Raw genomic sequence first — 17,309 nt, forward strand, 5'->3', positions numbered from 1 at the left:
TATCCTGTGGAAACCATCCCCCATGCTTTAAAAAAGCTTGGACTAGAGACTAATTTGTACCACTGAATGATAAGTGGCCACAAAGAGAGAACTCTGGAGGATGAGAGACCATCTGAGATGGTTCAGCTTCAGCTGAGCTCCCAGGTTGCTGAAGCCACACTGGTGACTCCAGACAAAATCAACAGAAGAACCATCCTGTTGAGCATAGTACAGATTATAGAATCATGTGTAAACGAGGGGACTGGTTTTAAGCCATTTAATTTGGGGGTGGATTGTTTTGCAGTCACAGATAACTGAAATGGGGGGAAAAAGAGAAGTTACCCGAGCCATTGGGAAGCTAATTTTGCACAGCAGATAAAGACATAGGCTCTGAAACAGGACTACATTGGCTCTAATACTTAATTTGCATCATTCTGGGTAAATTATTCAGTGGTTTTTTTTTTAAGATTTTATTGGGGAAGGGGAACAGGACTTTATTGGGGAACAGTGTGTACTTCCAGGCTTTTTTTCTCAGTCAAGTTGTTGTCCTTTCAGTCTTAGTTGTGGAGGGTGCAGCTCAGCTCCAGGTCCAGTTGCCATTGCTAGTTGCAGGGGGCAGAGCCCACCATCCCTTGCGGGACTCGAGGAATTGAACTGGCAACCTTGTGTTTGATAGCCGGAGCTCCAACCAACTGAGCCATCTGGGAGGCAGCTCTGTTCAAGGTGCCGTGTTCAATCTTAGTTGCAGGGGGCGGAGCCCACCATCCCTTGTGGGACTCGAGAACTTGAACTGACAACCTTGTGGTTGAGAGCCCACTGGCCCATGTGGGAATCAAACTGGCAGCCTTTGGAGTTAGGAGCATGGAGCTCTAACTGCCTGAGCCACCAGACCGGCCCAATTATTTAGTTTTTTTGAGCCTCAGTTCTTTATCTGTAAAATGATGATGAGGATTAAGTGAGATGATAGAATTTCAGTAAGCCCTTGATAAATATTTGCTGGTTTAATATTAATGTGTAGGTGGAAGGTTTAACTCTGAACAGAAGGAGGGATTATTTATTTTTTTCAGAAAAAAGGGAGGAAAGCTTAACTGTAAGGATGTGTTTAGACAAGGCCCAGTAATATCAATTCAGTAAGTTAGATGTAGTTGCACCTTCCTTACGTTTAATAGCATTTCACAGTTTATAAAATATTTTCTTTTGTATTTTCTCATTTGATTCAATGAGGAGAGTAGATAATATTTAACTATAAGAAACCAAAGAATCTAAATTATTTGGTTTGGTGTGGAGAATCTAAATTATTTGGCTCAGTGTGCAAAGAAAAGAGGTGAGCAAAGACTGGAACACCACACTTTGGACTCAGAGTCCAGGGGTCTCATGGGGTCCAGCAGAACTGATTTCTGCACACCAGAAATCAGAGGTTTTTGCTTTGGGCCTTAGCTCTGCCAAGTACTAAATGTACTTTGAGCAAATGACTTAATCTTTCCAAACTTCATCTATAGAATGGGAATAACAATTCCTTCCAGTATCAAAGGGAACCATTGAGGGGGAGAGACTTTTTGCAAACTCTAAAGTGTTAGGTTGGTGCAAAAGTCATGGCGGTTTTTGCAATTATTTTTAACCTTTGAAACCGCCATGACTTTTGCACCACCCTAATAACACGCACATGTCAGTGATGATTATTTCCATTGCTCTGCCTGGAAATATTCTCTCTATAGTCATTTATGTTTTGCAGTAAGTGCTCTACAGGAAATGAAACTTTAGCGTTCCCTTACTTTTTTCCTCTCTTCTTCCAAGTCTTCCTCCACTCTGTGATTTCAAGCTGCCCAGGAGTCCTCGTGTCAGAATATCTTTACATTTAGTTCACTCAAAAACAAGCTCACTTGTCTGATATTTCATGTATTTAAATTCTAGTTTTCGATATGCATCTAAATCCACACTTAGAAGAGAAGAATGTGCCTGAATTAATGTCTTTCTAGTCTCAGTAAGAGGTATTTTCACATTGGCGTTACCCCAAAGGAGCTACTAGAATGCTGAGAATCTTGGCATAGCTGTGGGGGAGACATATCAAGACATACAAGTAAAATAAGTGTAGGGTTTGTCATATGACCTTTGGTGGCCAGTTGAGGGTCAACCCCAATATTTGCTGCATGGTGCCTGATTGTATATTATGTCCCAGGTTGGAATTATTTTTTAGCGGTCTCATGTTTTGTTATATTTCCATCCAGAAATTGAAAACAAAACTTAACGATAGACTATGGCTATGTCATTTACAATGATCCAAGTGGGAAATCACTCGAGTTTTTAATTCTAAAGCAGGTGGCTGTGTTGTGTTCTTGTGGAAAAATCTAGTACCTATAATGTAGAAGGTCGTGAGTTTTTCTACTATGTTTCACATTGTCCTTCAGACCAGCCACTGGGCATTTTTGTCTTGCTGAGCTAATTGTATTTGCTACATGCTGATTGAAATAATTCCATGGCCTTCCACTTCTTATTTTAAGACCTGAACAAATGTGCTCATTTGTATAAATAAGACTGAGTGGAGAACTTTCCTGGGAAATGAGAGATATTTTGAAAACAACTGTCATGCTGAAGACTGCAGGAATGCTTAATTAGCTGATGCTTACAAAGTACTTTGAAAATGAAACCCATGATGTTCTTGCTAAGTATGATGAATACCATTTATTCTTGGATAAGGAAAAATATCCTATATTTTGAGATATTTAAATTTGGTGTGCACTCTCTACAAAAATACAGATTGTTATCATTGCAGAAAGAGCAAATAAATCTCTAGGTGAAAAATGCAAAAATGAGACATTTTGAATAGAATTATTATTCTAAAAGACTTAAATATGCTGTGGATGTGAAATTAGATAAATATTATTCTGCCCAAATTGCATGAGCTTATTCAAAGGCAGCAACATAGCTGAAAGAACATTTGGTATAGAATTGGGAGATCTACGTTCCAGAACTGAGCTGCCTTTTGCCAACCAAGAGACTTCGGTTAAGTCACTGGTTTCTTCATCTACAAAAAAGGAAAAATAATAGTCTGTTTCCTATTTAGCTTCTAGGGTTGTTTTGAGACCCAAATGTTATCATATTGTCATCTGGTAATTTCACCAAGTGTAAAAATGAAACGAGAGCTATCATTTCTTTGAGACACTCAGAAGGGAAAAAAATGGCTTAATAACCCCCAAATTAATATTTTACAGAGACTTTAATGCATCCTTTTACCTAGAGTTTTTCAGTTATTTCTTTCTTTTCTCTATACCTCTATTTCTTTTCATGGGTCTGGAGAGGTTAAAGATGAGAAATGGTGGGAACTTTGAGGAGAGCCTTTTCCTTCTGTTAGGAACAGAGTGTCTCCTTACCAAATTTTCAGGAGAACCTTATCTGGAATTTTGAAAGATGACAGCTAGACTGCTTTTTAAAGATATGGCCTATATGGGAAAACCAAGATTTGGAATTTCAAATGTCTAGAGTTCTTGTAGTGGCCGGAACCATGGACCATCGAAACAAATATCCAGAAGAAACATTTGGTGTGGCAGAAACAGGTCTCCCATGAAGAACCAAACACCCATGGATGTGAATTCTATTCTAACTCATATGGGTAGCTGTCTTGAGACAATTTCTAACATTTTTCATTGAATATTTATAAGTGCTATGGTATCGTAAAGATGGCTGTAAATTCTTTGCTGCTTCTCCCACTAAGAGGTAGAGTCTAATTCTCCTCTGCTTAAAGTTGCTCCTCTGGATCGACTTACCTGTCCAAATGATTGAGGTAGAAGTGATGGTCTGGGACTTTGAAAATTAGCTCATCAAAAAGCTTTGGAGTTTTGACCTGAATCTCTCGGAATACTTGTTTTGGGAGCTCTTTGTAAGAAACTGTCATTCCACAGAAGACATTGTTCAATGGTCCCTGCTGATCCCAGTTTTCCATCTATCCTCACAAAGGAGCCACCTTGGACCTTCCAGAGCAGCTCATCTGCCAGCTCCATACCTCTGAGTGACCTACCTAAACTGACCCACAAAATCTTTAGACATCAGGTTAAAAGAAATTGCGGTTTTTGCAATTATTTTTAACCTTTGAAACAACAATTACTTTTGCACCAACCTAATAAAACAATTGTTGCTTAAGCCACCAAGTTTATAAGCAGCAATAATGAATTGGAATAAACATTAAATATATTTTTTTAAAAAAATTTTATTGGAGAATATTGGGGGACAGTGTGTTTATCCAGGGCCCATCAGCTCCAAGTCATTGTCCTTAAATTTAGTTGTGAAGGGCACAGCTCAGCTCCAAGTCCAGTTGCTGTTTTCAACCTTTAGTTGCAGGGAGCTCAGCCCACCATCCCATTGAAGTGGCAACCTTGTTGAGAACTCACGCTCTAACCAACTGAGCCATCTGGCGCCCCCTCTGGAAGCTCAGTGGCAGCCTGTTGTCTTCAATCTAGTTGTGGAGGGCGCAGCTCGCTGGCCAATGTGGGAATGGAACTGGCGACCCCGTTGTTCCGAGCTTGCGCTCTAACCAGTTGAGCCATCCGACTGCCCAACATTAAATATCTTGAGTGAAATAGCACTCAAATATATTCACTAGTAGTAGAATCACTTGTGTTCATCAAAGTCTTATTTTATTGAAGAAGTAGGTTTTATCATTGACTGTTTAATACAATAGCTAATGTAATGTCTTACATTTTTTTGGATTTTACTATATGCCAAGTACCATGCTAAGCACTTCATCTACGCAGCACCCATGTATCCTGTCTGTCACCTCACACCCACAGCACAGTTATCCAGTGAGAACTTCCTGAACATCCCTCTGTACCACTGTGCCCAGGCATGACGGAGGAGCATGGAAGACAAAGGATGTGACAATTTCAAAAGGGGTAGCTTTTCAGGGACATTTTCAAAGATCTCTCTGTCTCTCTAGCTCGGGAGAAATTAGTAATACTCCCTCTTCTCTAATGAGTAATTGAAGGATTACTTTAATTATATTTAGAGGATCCCCACTGGCTTATCTTAGGCAAGCTTGTGCTATAGCCATGTTTCCACACCTCTTATCATTCCTTTCAGAGTTCCTCATTTTATCATACCACTCACCACTCACTAATCCTACTGGGTCTCATTTCACAATTCTTTATGGGCTGGGCCAACAGAGTGAAGGCAACACTCTGTTTTTTTCCCTTCAAACATTTGCCAGCTCTTCAGAAAGTCTCTACCACTCCCTGCCCTGGGGTGTAATGAAAGAAATTAGTTTGGCCATATTTATTTTTCTTTGCTCAAATCGTGTTATGATGTCTGTATTCTCATTTCCTCTCTCTCTGTGAATGTGGGGTTTTCTCATATTTACATTTATTTTCCCCCATCTTTCATATTCTTTGGAGTACAGATAGTTGAGTATGGCCAGAGGTGTGAAGCTAAAAAGCTTACATTTCAGGTCTCCTCACTTCTACAGGACTCTTACATAGCTCTGTACCTGATTTTGATTTTCCTAATTTTAAAAAAGAGGGCCCCACACATTGTGTAAACTTCTGGTTCACAAATTCGGAGTCCACTCCTGAGTAAGGCTCACCAGAAGGCTTGTGGCATTTGTCATGTTGCAGGGCTTAATAATATCTGAATGATTTACTTCATAGCGTTTGTAATGCAGGGTGTCATGCGGAGTCTCTGGTCCCGCTCCCCACACAAGAACACAGGATATAGTGAGGCCAAAAAGGAACACCCACGGAGCCATAGGTAGGGGGTCATACCACTATAGTCTCACTGGAGGCTGGATTCACATGATGTGCCACCTGCTGTCCGTTTCTCTGCCAACCGACCAACTCGACTGTCCTCCACTCGACTCCCTAGCGCAGCCGCGGCAGTTATACTAGTGGCCAACGGCTCAATGGTTACAGCTGACTGCCATTTACTACCCGAGCCAGCACCTTTCTATGTGAGGCCGAGAGCCTGGAAACTGCTCTCTGGGGCTCTGTCCCCACACTCCACCCCTACAGGGTCTCGCCTCACAATCTATGCGACAAGCGTCTTCCGCAAGGGGCCCTATGCGAGGAGCCTGGAGGTGAATGCAATATCCTGGACACAGCCAGGCTCTCTGAGCACAGCCAGGGTTTCTCAGGGCATCACCAGTACTTCTGGGCACAACCAGACTTCTTGGGCTTCTTCGGGTACCACCAGTCTCCCCGGACACATCCAGGGTTTCTCAGGGCACCGCCACTCTCTCTGGGCACAGCCAGTCTCCCTGGGCACAGCCAGTCTTCCTGGGCACAGCCAGTCTTTCTCACATATCCTCCACGGTGGCTGGTCGAGACACAAAAGCAAACATCTGCCAGTTCCACTACATGGTGGTATGTTCCCAAGCGAACAGTCAAGTGGTCCATTAAATTAGGGATGGAAGGCAATTCCCCATAGTCCCCAGTCATTCACCAGGGCTGCATGTTAGCCTCACAATGTATGCCCTCTCCGCAGGGTGAGGGCTCCAAGTCCTCCCCAACCTGGGGGTGAGGGCCTCAGCAAGCACTTCCCAGCCCACAGAGCCGCAAGGACCTTCACTCTCAAGGGGCTTACGCTGGTTGGGGAACCGTTCACGGTTTCCCACCCCTCCACAGGGGGTCCAGCTCTCCGGCAGCTGCTCCTCCTGGTCTTCCTGAGACAGAGTGTTCATACGCACAAACTGCTTCACTGCCCTTCGGTGAGCTCTGGCCGGCACCGTACCCTGCTCGCTGCGCCATTTGTGACACAGGGCGGCCTGCGGGGCCTCTGGTCCCACTCCCCACACAAGAACACAGGACACGGTGAGGTCAAAAAGGAACATCCACGGAGCCATAGGTAGGGGAATCACACCACTATAGTCTCACTGGAGGCTGGATTCACACAATGTGTGACCTGTTGTCCGCTTTTCTGCCAATCTACCGACTCTACTCTCCTCCACTCGACTCCCCAGCGCAGCCGTGGCAGTTATACTAGTGGCCAACGGCTCAATGGTTACAGCTGATGGCCATCTACTACCCGAGCCAGCACCTTTCCACGTGAGGCTGAGAGCCTGGAAACTGCTCTCTGGGGCTCTGTCCCTACAGTGTTAACAGCATGACAATTCACCTTTAAAGCCTACGTCACCACTGAAATGATCAGATACACTAATCCTGTCCTTTTTCTGCTTTTAGCTCTCCTCTCTATTCCCTAATTTCTTTTATTCTCTAACTCCCTAGAATTTCTTTCCCCTGAATGCCCAGTTCTTAGCTTTCTCATCTGACTACTCTTTGCATTTCCCTTATTTACTAAACTCTGCCAACATAATATAAAACTTCTTTGGATTCAATGGAAATCATCTCTCCTCTCTTGTTAACAGAACACGTCGGTTGTTAAGTTCTGCTTGTTGGGAGAGGAATTTCAAGTGCTTTCAGCTCTGTGACTATATTGAGAATAATTCACTGGTGGTAGTTCTTTTCCAGGATTAAGAAAAACAGCAAATCATACCTAACTTGGAACAGTTTCAAGTGGCCTCATTCTCTTGTTGTGGGGACCTGTTGGGGAACGATGGTGGGATTTGATGAGTATTTCTTGCATGAAAGCACTCACTACTAGCAGAAGTTCCTCCAGGATTTAGCGCGTGGTGACACTTCTTGTGGATGTTGGTGAGGGCCAACTCACTGAAGAGGGGACACAATTGCTTGCCCCAGTGGTACAGTGTTATTCATTACTTGCTTTCACCAAATGAAGCAGATACAATAAACCCTAATGGATTTTGTAACTGGCTGTCGAAGAGTTCTTTGAAAACAGGTGAAAAACCCAAGCTTATTTATGCCTTCACAGAGGAAGAAGCACTAGAAGACTCATTCAAGCAAGGATAGGACACAGCTGGTCTGCAGCTGTGAATCGTGCCTCATAAGGGGAAGAGAGTTTTTTGTTTGTTTGGTTGTTTTTTTCTCTGAATATCTAGATAGTTTCCATTTGCTCCCTCAGATCCATTCCACATCCACTCACCAGCCTTCTCCACTCTGAGCTGCCCCTGGGGAGCCTGTGTGAATTGCATCATAAGTTCTCTTGCTTGATGGTTTCTGTTGGGGTTAGCCAATGGGGATCACTGGCAGGAGAGATTTGATAGAAGGAACAGGGTAAAATTTGGATATGTATTTTCTCAGCTCCCTCTCTGTGATTAGGTTCCTCTCCTGAAGGTCACAGCCCCTCTCAGTGACCTCCACACAGCATTTTCTGTCTGGGTTTAGAAAATGCTCCCCTCCCTGTTTCACACAAGCTTACTTCTTATTAGCCTGTTCTTCCAACCCCTTGTGGCTTCTCCATACCCTGCCTACACGTTGGTAAAATGCTCCCTTAATTACACTCTCCTCAAATCCCCAAATTCAATTTTCTTGCCTGGATCTATCATTTCCTTGCTGGGGTTGGACCAATACAACCCTTGATTCAAAGTTTAGGATTCATGGGTTTGAATAGTTTTTAGATCCCCTGCCAACAAAACTGGCTCCTGCTCCACAGTGCTGCCCTATTTCAAGTGTCTCTATAGTTGCTATGGGGACCTACTCGGAACCTTAGAGTTAGTATCAAGATTATTTTAAGATGGAGATATTTGAGATTCAACAGATGCAGAAGGAAGCCTTCTCAGTGCTTCCCTTCACTGACTAAAAGCAAAAACTTCTGAGAAATGAGAACTGCTGTAAATTCCTTATTTGGTGTGGCTTCTACTCCCAGGTGAGAGACCACAAAAGAATCTACCATAATCCCTCTCCAGGGAAGCTTTCTGACGCTGAACAAAACAGAAAGACCACTTATACCTGTATAGATAAATGGCACAAAGGCTTTTTATCTCTGGTTTGTTCTAAAAACCCATTTGTCTTTCCTAAAGAAACTTTTTCTTTCTTCCCTCAGAAGCTGTTTCTACCCCCTCCCTTTCCCCTAGTAAATTAGGTATATAAGCCTTTAACTTCAACAGCTTAATTAAGTGCTCCCATGTACATATGAATAAACCATTTTCTTCTGTTCACCTGTCTTTTATCAATTTAATTTGCAGGTCTCCATTACTGAACATAAGAGGGTAGAGGAGAAAGTTTTTCCTCCCCTACATTGCCTTAGTCGGTGCACATTTTTCTTTATAAATGGAACACAGCAGTCCTCATTTTGGGAAATAATAAAAAGCTACAAAGTATTAAAATGTGATTAGCACTCAATAAAGATAATTTCACTGATAAAATCACAAGAGTTGGAGGTGCTGTGGAATTAAAGAGTTTTAGAAGAAAATATAGGCAACTAGCTCTGGGAGCATTTTGTGTTGGAACATGGCATGTTTCACTTTATAGTACTCTCCCATTTCTTTTTTTCATGCAATCTCTAGAATATTATGGCACCAGGATTAATCTGGAACCGTGGGAAATAAATTAGTCTCTCTGTTCTTTTTCCTTCTGTTACAGTCCTTTCCCACTCCAAAGGAAACCTAATTCATTAACTCAGTCTGACTCATTTTAAAAATCGTTCTAAAAACACTGTTTTGGGGTTGTCAGTCCCAGAACATGTAGAAATTTGCCTAATCAAAAGTAGTCTAATTAGACAAATTGAAACAAAGTTGTATTTTGGGTATAAATAATACTGTACAAGGAAATCTGTTGTTAATTTTTTTGACAATGACTATTTTTGTTTTCACGGTAGTAAAATGTACACACATTTAATAACTAGCTATGGAATTCAAAAGATATCAGCCCTGTTATCAAGATGCCAGTAAGCATGAGGTGAGTCAGACAACTCCAGCCGTGACCACAACGCCAGGCCTTCCTGTGGCCAACATCCAAACACATAAGATTTGAGAAAAATAAAACAACAAAGAACCAAATGTAGAGTAAGCATGGGCTGGATTTTTTTGTGTCACTTTTTTGGGAAAGAAAAGAAGTCAATCATATCCAGGTCTCAAGCTATAGTAATCTCCTACACACCTACCTGGAATATTTTTCAAATTATAAGAAAACATTTGCTTTTGAAATCAGTCACTTCAAATTGTTTTCAGATCAAAAGGAGAGAATCAACTAGTTGTTTTTAACGGTGAGCTGACGCTGGTACTCGGCCCCCATACCCAAAGCCTATCTAAGAAGCTACTAAATGTGAGATCACTGGGAATACCAAAGTTTAAACCAAAGGTTTCCCAGATTGAAATAAAAACTTCTAGTATCTTCCTCTAACTTATACTTTAGGAAGTTACTGAAAGTTTTCCTAGAATGAGCGTAACCTGCACCTCTCTATGAGGTCCTCACATCCTATAGCTATGTGCTAAATCAGGGAAGAACAAAAGAGAGAAAGAAGACATCTGGGGTTCAGCATTTGTGTTTGGATTCTTCTGAATTCCAGCAGAATGCTGTGTTGCTTTAGAGTTAGCTCAAAGTTGTTTGATCCCAACAAAAATTTGGGAAACCGCTGAACTATTGGTTTGAAAGTTAAAAATGATTCCAATGTGCTAAGACAGCATGAAGAGTGACACACAGTGTCTTAAAACAAGTTACATGTTTTCATTGACTCATAATCAAGACAAATTCTGACTTTCATAGATCTCAGGCCACCTTCCCACTGAGTCCCTATCATGTTATATGGATATTATCCATTATATGGAACTCAAGAAACAAGTATCATAAAAACGTATTGCATTCAGAACTATTTCAGGGTCACACTGAATGGTGCATTTTTATCCTTGTTTATTGTATTTACTTTTATTAACTCTATGGGTATAGCACTTTTACTAAACCTAGGGTAAATTTCAACCTACTTGTCATGCAGGGTCTCAGCTCCTGCTCCCCACACAAGAATGCAGGATATGGTGAGGCCAAGAAGGAACACCAAGAGATTCATAGATAGTGGAGTCATACCACTATATTCTTGCTGGTGACTGGGTTGGAGACACAGGAAGCAGGATCCACACAATGTGCAATCTGCCATCTGCTTCTCCGCCAATCAACCAACCCCTCAGCGCAGCCATGGCAGTTATATCAGTGGCTAACGGCTAATTGCTTACAGCTGATGGCCAAATAGTCAGTTGATGGCCACCTACTATCCAAGCCAGCACCTTTCCACGCAAGGCTGAGAGCCTGGAAACTGCTCTCTGGGACTCTGTCCACACACTACTAAAACCCCCCAAAATTAAAGAATTTACCACTCCTTACTCCACTCATACTTAATTTAAAACCTACTAGTGGATGATCCTTCTAAAAATTTTGCCCATTTTTTGGGATAAGTTGCAAATCTGGGCTTCATACATATTCAGTGGACTACAGTGACTGTTAGTAGTGATAGAGATATGATTAAAATGTGGTTAGTGGGATTTCTGGTCAAGATGGCAGAGTAGGTAAATGCTGTGCTTGCCTATTGTCATGACCACATCATAATTACAACTAAATTACAGAACAGCCATTATTGAGAATCACCTGAAGCTAGCTGAACTGAAGCTCTACAACTAAGGGCATAGAGACGAAGCCACCTGGAGATTGGTAGGAGGGTAGAGATGTAAGACAGGTTGTTCCCACACCCACATGTGACCATTAAAAATCAAGAGGGATATCTTGGCTGCAGCTGTGCTCCTGGAAGGAGCGAGGGGCCTCAGCACCACACCAGGGTTCTCAGACCAGGGTTCCAGTTCCAGGGAGAGAAGTCCCCATAAATTCTGCCTGTGAAAACCAGTAGAGACTGTGGCTGAGTGAGATGAGGTTGGCTGGAGTCCCAGGTGCTCCTCTTAAAGGATCCACGCATAGACTTACTTGCTGATAGACTCACTCCCTCTGAGCTCCAGCACTGGGGCAGCAGCTGGAAAGGTGCCAGGGACATATGGGGAGGAACTGAGTTGTCTCGCTGCAGAGTGATGGCTGGAGGGGCAGCTTTCTCCCAAATGGAGAGAAAGCCATTGTTTCTTTGTTGAACCCTGCCCCTCCCTGTATGCAGACACAGGTGGGCTGCCATATCTGAATCTCCATCAACCTGTCTAATACCATTTGTTGCCCTGCTCTGGTGATTCCCTGAGATCCTGCCCCACCCAACTTCCACAAGTCACTTCCAGTAGCTTTTCCATACAAAAGGCCTGTCTTGGCTCATGCTATGGGCTTTCCTAAAATCTTTCCAAGATTCACAAAACCCAAATAAGCAGTATCTGGCGTCAGTGTGTCCTGTACCTCTGGCTGAGCAGCTGAAAGCCTGGAGCTAATTGCAGCTGGCCTTGGTTTGCAGCTTGGCCTCTCGAGGTATCTCCAAGCTCATTTTGAGTGGTGGCTATCTGTGGATTGCTTTGTGGCTCATGCTAGCTGGCCCCAGGCCACGCACAGGCTGCACTGGACTTGGCCTACAGTGGGATCCCTCCGAGAAGGCCCCGGGACTGGCACACCCAGTGGCCAGCCTTAGACCAAGCCAGAGCATCACCCAGCTGCCTATAAGGATGACACACCCAAAGGGCAGACTGGGCAGGCACCAGAGACCTGCTAAAGTGAATCTTGCTCTGTACTGTCAGCCCCTGCACAACAGCTCCTCCACTGTAGTCATGGCCAGTCCTCACAACCAATCAGCCTGAGGGTCAATCCCTGTCACTGATGTGTAAAAAGCAACCAAATCTCAACTACAACAGGAGGGCACACATAATCCACAAAAGGGACACACCTGGAGTACCTGGCTATGGTGACCAGGGAGACTGCTCCTACCTAGCGTTTAGAAACAAACACAGGGAGTCAGTCAACATGGGGAGACAAAGAAAGATGTCCCAAATAAAAGAACAGAACAGAGCTCCAGAAAAAGAGCTAAACAAAATGGAGACAGCCATCTTTCAGATGCAGAGTTCAAAACACCGGTTATAAGGATGCTCAGTGATCTCAGGGAGAATTTCAACAAAGAGATAGGAAACATAAAAATAGAGATAGAAAACACACAGAAAAGAATCAGTCAGAAATAAAAAATACAATAACTGAAATGAAGAATACATTAGAGGGAATCAATAGTTAATTAGATGAAGCAGACAATTGAGTCAGTGATTTAGAAGGTAAAGTAGCAGAAAACACCCAATCAGTGGTGCAGCCACTACGGAAATTAGTATGGAGGTATCTCAGAAAACTGGAAATGGAACTACCTTATGACCCAACAATTCCACTCTTAGGTATCTATCCAGAAAAATCCAAAAAGCCAATTTAAAAAATATATATGCACCCCTATATTTATTGCAGCACTATTCACAATAGCCAAGACATGGAAACAACCTAAATGACCATTGGTAGATGACTGGATTAGAGACTGTGGTACATTTATACAATGGAGTATTACTCGGCCATAAAGAAGAATGAAATCTTACGACTTGCAAAGGTATGGATGGACCAAGAGAACATTATGCTAAGTGAAATAAGTCAGATGGAGAAAGTCAAATACCATATGATATCACTTATATGTGGAATCTAAAGAATAGAATAAATTAGCTAACCAATCAGAAACAGTCTCAGAGATATAGAGAAAAAACTGAATGTTGGTAGATGGGAGGGGACTGATGATGAGGCAGGTGAGGAGATTAGAAAGCACAAATTGGTAACCACAAGATTGCCATGGGACATTGCAATGTCCCAAAGACATTTTGGGAATATAATCAATAATGTTGTGAAGATTTGGTAAGGTATCTGATGGGCACTGTCTTATTAGGGCGACCACTTCATGGATGGTGTAGATGCCTGACCACTGCAGTGTACACCTAAAGCTGAAGCTGAATAATCCTGAATGTTAACTATAATTTAATATATAGTCACAGGATGTGGAGTACGGGATAAGGAATAGAGTCAATGGAACTGTAACCACTATATCTGATGTCAGAGATGTAGTAGATTGGGGGAGGGGGGTTATCACTTTGTGAGGGGTGTAAATGTCTAACTAGTACATGATTTTGTACACATGAAACTAATTTAAAAAGAAAGAAAACACCCAATCAGCAAAAGGAAAAAAAGAATCCAAAAAATGAGGATAGGTTAAGGGGCCTCTGGGCAACATCAAGTGTACCAATGTTCTCATTATTGGGGTACAAGAAGGAGATAAGAGAGAGCAAGGAATTGAAAACATATTCGAAGAAAGAATGACTGAAAACTTCCCTAACCTGGCGAAGGAAATAGATATACAAGCCCAGGAAGCACAGAGTCCCAAACAAGATAAACCCAAAAAGGCCCACACCCAAAAACATCATAATTAAAATGTCAAAGTTAAAGACAAAGAGGGAATCTTAAAAGCAACAAGAGAAAAGCAGTTATTTACCTACAAGGAGTTCCCATGAGACTTAGCTGATTTCTCAACAGAATCTTTGCAGGCCAGAAGGGATTGGAAGGAAATATTCAAAGTGGTGAAAAGCAAGGTTCCATAACTGAGATTAGTCTACCCAGCAAAGCTATCATTTAGAATAAAAGGACAGATAAAAAGCTTCCCAGACAAGAGAAAGCTAAAGGAGTTCATTACCACCAAACCAGTATTACAAGGAATCGTAGAGGACTTGTTTAAGAAGATGAAGAAAAAAAATAAAAATATGAAAAAATAACATGGCAATAACTACGTGTCTATCAACAACTACTTTCAATGTAAATGGATTAAATATTCCAACCAAAAGACATAGCTTGGATGAATGGATAAGAAAACAAGATCCTTACATATGCTGCCTTCGAGAGACTCACTTCAGATCAAAAGACACACACAGACTGAAAGGAAAGGGATGGAAAAAGTTATTTCATGAAAATCGAAGCAAAACAAAACAAAACAAAACAAAAAAATTTGGAGTAGCAATACTTATACCAGACAAAATAGACTTTAAAACAAAGGCTATAACAAGAGACAAAGAAGGACCCAGTAATCCCGCTTCTTGGTATTTATCCAAAGAAACCCAAAATGCTATTTCGAGGGGACATGTCCATCCGTTTGTTCATTGCAGTATTGTTTACAATGGCCAAGGCATGAAGGCAGCCTGGATATCCATTCGTCGATGGAAGAATGGATAAAGAGGAGGTGGTATATACCCTATATACAATGGAATATTGCTCGGCCTTGGAAGGGAATGGGTTCTTGCCATCTGTGGCAGAATGGGTGGACCTGGAGGGTATTTTGCTGAGTGGAGTATGTCAGACAGAGAAAGACAGATGAAATGTGATTTCACTTACATGTGTAATCTAAATAATAAAAAACAAACAAACAGCCCCTTTTCCTCAGCTGCCAGTAAGATGATCTGTCCTTTCAAGGAAGCTAAGGATGTTTTGGGGTGAGGCCCTCACTTCATCTGGTGACTAGCACCGCGCCTGGTTATGCTCCCCCAGCACTCGCCCTCACCATGGCCTCCATCTCAGAGCTCGCCTGCATCTACTTGGCCCTCATCCTGCATGACGATGAAGTGACAGTGATGGAGGATAAGACCAATGCCCTTATTAAAGCAGCCGGTGTAAATGTTGAACTTTTCTGGCCAGGTTTGTTTGTAAAGACTCTGGCCAATGTCAACTTTGGGAGCCTCATCTGCAATGTACGGGCAGCGGACCTGCCCCAGCAGCTGGTGCTGCACCAGCAGGAGGTCCTGCCCCCTCCACCACTGCTGCCCCCGCTGAGGAGAAGAAAGTGGAAGCAAGAAAGAAGAATCTGAGAAGTCTGATGATGACATGGGCTTTGGTCTTTTTCACTAAACTTCGTTCAATAAAAAGCTGACTCTGCTAAAAGCAAATAAACAAAATAGAAACAAAGTCGTGGATACAGAGAACTTTTTGATGATTGCCAGATGGGAGGAGGGCTGCGGGATGGGTGAAAAAGGGGAAGGGATTAAGAAGTATAAATTGGTTGTTACACAGTAGTCATGGGGTTGTAGGGTATGGCATAAGGAATATAGTCAATAATATTGTAATAACTATGTATGGTGTCAGATGGGTACTAGATTTATCAGGGTGATAGATGGGAGGGGGTTGGGAGGCAGGGTGAAAAAGATGAAGGGATTAAGAAACACAAATTGGTAGTTATAAAATAGTCATGAGGATGTAAAGTAAAACATAGGGAACATAGTCAATAATATGGTAATAACTATGTAGAGTGCCAGGTGAGTACTAGACTAGTCAGGGAAATCACTTCTTAAATTATACAAATGTCTAACCAGTATGCTGCATACCTGAAATTAATACAAAATAATACTGAATGTCAACTGTAATTGAAAAATTTAAAAATGTGGGTGAAGGTTAAGGGGAATGTGAAGTTCAAACTTCTAGGTATAGAATAAATGTCATAGGGCTGTAATGTACACCATAGGAAATATAGTCAATAATATTGTGATAGCATGGTACGGTGATAGGTGGTTGCTGGACTTGTCATGGTGATTTCTTCTTTAGGTAAATAAATGTTGAATAACTATGGTGTACACCTTAAACTAATATAATATTGTATGTTCGCTATATTTTAATAAAAGTCTTAAAAAACATGGCTAATAATTTTATTATTTCAGCAATTCTAGACTTATGCCAAGTAATTGTAGAATATGTATTTCTATAAATGACTGTTTTGAGAACATTTATGTCAGTCAGGTTTTGGAAATTTGGCGTGACATTTCTTCAAGCAACATTGCAGTTTCTCATTATCCTCAAGCAAACAGATTGGCTGTTAGTATTCTGTGTAAACAGATATTATCTGTATTATTATATATAATACTATATATAGTATTATCTGTAAACAGATAGTATTCTGTGAAAGGGTGGCACAGCATACTAAAGATGTCAAAAAGAGATTATAGGAGGCTTAAATAACTCACTACTTTTATTCCTTGTCTAATACTACATTCCAAGTTCAGTAAGAGAAGTCATCGTGCTGAATCAAAAATGAGTGTGTGGGGCTGGCCCCGTGGCTCAGGAGGTTGGAGCTCAGGGCTCCTAATGCCAAAGGCTGCCGGTTCCATTCCCACATGGGCCAGTGGGCTCTCAACCACAAGGTTGCTGGTTCGACTCCTTGACTCCCACAAGGGATGGTGGGCTGCGACCCCTGCAACTAGCAACTGCAACTGGAGCTGAGCTGTGCCCTCCACAACTAAGACTGAAAGGATAACAACTTGACTTGGAAAAAATCCTGGAAGTACACACTGTTTCCCAATAAAGTCCTGAAAAAAAAAATAAAAAAGGAAAAAAAAATGAGTGTGTAGAGGGTGGCTCAAAATTTGTTTTCCTTAACAAATGGATCCTTGAGGAAATCCCCAGAAACTGTTGGAATCAGATATGAAAATATCCTTCTTATGGGAATGGGGGTAGTAATAGATTATAACCATTGTTCCCAAGCAAGCCAAGGTCACTGCAACCTTTCTGCATAGTTGCCTAAGAGAGAAGGCAGAACACAGG

At 41.9% G+C, this 17,309-nt stretch overlaps 1 protein-coding gene and 1 pseudogene across 2 annotated transcripts in view; one reads left to right on the forward strand and one right to left on the reverse strand.

The window, feature by feature from the left end:
- Positions 1-17,309, reverse strand: part of SPARCL1 (SPARC like 1) — a 49,719-nt gene that overhangs the window by 24,402 nt on the left and 8,008 nt on the right. The window lies entirely within an intron of this gene.
- On the forward strand, positions 15,275-15,626 carry LOC308499369 (large ribosomal subunit protein P1-like; annotated as a pseudogene). The gene has a single exon. The product of its transcript is annotated as a large ribosomal subunit protein P1-like (transcript).

The sequence above is a fragment of the Rhinolophus hipposideros genome (genome assembly GCF_964194185.1).
Source record: "Rhinolophus hipposideros genome assembly, chromosome: 1".
Classification (NCBI taxonomy): Eukaryota; Metazoa; Chordata; class Mammalia; order Chiroptera; family Rhinolophidae; genus Rhinolophus; species Rhinolophus hipposideros.